General features: G+C 40.4%; 1 pseudogene; it reads left to right on the top strand.

The window, feature by feature from the left end:
• The first annotated feature begins 431 nt into the window (after window positions 1-431).
• On the top strand, window positions 432-1,389 carry LOC102854570 (annotated as a pseudogene).
• Window positions 1,390-2,882: the final 1,493 nt, after the last annotated feature.

Genomic DNA, 2,882 nt, shown 5'->3' on the forward strand with positions numbered 1-2,882 from the left:
ATGTTAAAGCAAAGCATAACTTATTAAAAGTGATAGAAAAGAAAAATGTCTCTTCAAAGACTCACATACACCTGTTTCAAACCAAACTATTTCCAGTTGTGTCAAATTCATGTGAAAATTGGACAATAAATAAAGAGGATTGAAGAAGAATTAATGCTCAAATATGCCATGAATATGCCATGGATTATCAAAATAGCAAACAAAAAATTTTCTTGGAAGAAATGAATCCAAGTTTGCCTTAGAAATAAGAATTCTGAAACTTCCTATCATGTATCAGGAAGGGTAGATCTTGAACAAGAAGAGGGTCAGTGAAGAAGAGAAAGGCTGAAGGAGATAGATTAAAAAAGTGAATGAGGCTTCACAGTTATAAGAAAAGCAGAGAAAGTGGGAGCGCCATTTCCTCTTATCTCAAGGTCCCTGAGAAGAGAGAGATGAAACAGTCATCAAAGGACAAGCATGATGTCTACTACCACCTGGCCAAGGAGAATGGCTGGTGCGCTCACAGTGCGTTCAAGCTGCTTCAGCTCTTCCACTATGTGATGAGGGCCATTGACCTATGTGCAGCCCCAGGCAGCTGGATCCAGGTGCTGAGCCAAAAGATTGGGGGTGGGCATGTAGTGGCTGTGGACCTACAGGCTATGGCTCCTCTGCCAGGTGTATTACAGATCCAGGGGGTCATCACCCAGCTGTCTACTTCCAGGGAGATTATTCAGCACTTTGGGGGCTGCCCTGCGGACCTGGTGGTGTGTGATGCGGCTCCTGATGTCACTGGCCTCCTTGATGTAGATGAGTACACGCAGGCCCATCTCCTCCTAGCTGCTCTGAACATTGCTTCACATGTTTTGAAACTAGGGGTCTGCTTTGTGGCCAAGATATTCCGGGGCCGTGATGTGACATTACTGTACAGTCAGCTACGAATCTTCTTCTCCAGTGTGGTGTGTGCCAAACCCAGGAACAGCCATAACTCTAGTATTGTAGCCTTCGCTGTCTGTCAGGGATATGACCTTCCTGAGGGCTTCACAGCAGACCTGACCAAACTCCTACTGGACCACAATTATGACTCAGATTTCAATCAACTCGATGGTCCCGCCTGCGTTATTGTGCCATTTGTGACCTGTGGGGACTGAGTGCCTATGATTCTGATCGCAGCTGTCCACTGGATATAGAGGATGGCTCAGAATACAATTATACTCCGCCCACACAGCCTCCCATCTTTCCGCTATACCAAGAGGCCTGCACACTGAATAAGGGGAAGTTGACCAAGGAGATTCAACCCCAAGAGACTCCTATCAGCACTGTAGATGTGCTGCTCCAACCCCTGGCTATCCCACCACGCCATACCCTGCATCCCTTTGAAGGGGAAACAGTCATATAAATTGTTCACCTTAACATTTTAAGCTGATTCGGCTCAGATTCTGTTCGCTATCAGGAGAACCAGAACTTGTATGGATGAACGTCACATATCATCACTGTCATCAACAGGGCCTGAACATACAAGCCCGAAACGAGAATCTGTATCAACTACATAAACAACAAAGAAACATTACAGAATGTCGGTCTGCACTGCAGGGGAATTCCAGAGTGAGGTCTCATTTCTTTAGGCAAACATTTTTAAGGTATCCTATTTACTCCCAAAACAAGTTTTTAACCAGGAGAGAAGTCAGGGGTTACCATGAATTTGATAGAGAAAATATTGCATCTTTATTATTCAGTTATATTAATATAACAGAAATTTCCTTTCTTTTTATTGTGAATACTAAGAATAAGTAACAGTAATAAAAGCAGTACTTGCAACTTGCCAATACAAATTAGTTATTTTTTTGTGTGACATTTCAGTTGCTACAGGTATTTTGTACTGTTCTTCATATCTATTACTACATTGAATCATGGTAAATTTTGTTATTTGGTGTACTAATAAAGGAGCCAATCCATATATTACTATAAAAAAATTAAAAGTAAATCAGAATCTAAAAAAAAAAGCTCTACTATGTTAATATCTCCTAAAGCTCAGAGCAAAGAGAGATCATATTTTCTCAGTTAAACTTTTCAGCTGTCCAAAGGGTGAAGATGAGATGAGGTTTGAAAAATCTGACCAATCAGATGTAGGAGATCTGAGTGACCTCACCCTGAATATTATTTTCCCCCATGGAAGGAATAATTGTTAATGACTGTATAAACTGGTAAATGAATTGGAGGGAGAAGTTATGTACCAAATATGCCTGGAAAATCCAGGCAGTGACCTCGGGTCATGACCTCGGGTCATGAATTACTTTCACATGGCTCTTCTCAACATGATCTTACAGAATGGTGTGTGGGGGACTATATAAGCAAAGTGCTTATGGCCCATTAAAGGAACTGGACAGCTTGTGAATAATGCAAATAAGGTGCATGAGTGGGGTGGGGATATGTAAAATAAAGGTATAAAGTGAATGAAACTATGTATTCAAGCAAATTGCAGATTGTAAGGATGGCACAGGATCAGATAAGGTTACATTCTGTTTCATACAAAGTCTTTTTGAACCACAGCCAACTCGAAGGCACCTAACAATATCTATCAGTTATCAATTTAATTGTATCCACTACCATACCTGTATGTCCCTATTATATTCCTATATGAGAACCGCATATTTTTAAAATATTAATGAGTTTCTTAGCGCTATGAAAGAACACATTAAATTAGTGATAAAAGGCACAACTGAGGGAAGATAAATGCTGTTATATGTAATGTCTCTATGATACCAAGAAACAGAAGATTAAAAAAGGCAAAAATATTCCACTGAGAGTCAACAGGTGCATTTGAGCAACTAACCTCCTTAAATGAGGATCAGCTATGCATAGGTTCCTACCCTATAGTACTCAAGAACAATAATATATCTATACAG

This window comes from Elephantulus edwardii, unplaced genomic scaffold (assembly GCF_000299155.1).
Source record: "Elephantulus edwardii isolate Elephantulus edwardi_28Jun2011 unplaced genomic scaffold, EleEdw1.0 scaffold00110, whole genome shotgun sequence".
NCBI classification, from domain to species: domain Eukaryota; kingdom Metazoa; phylum Chordata; class Mammalia; order Macroscelidea; family Macroscelididae; genus Elephantulus; species Elephantulus edwardii.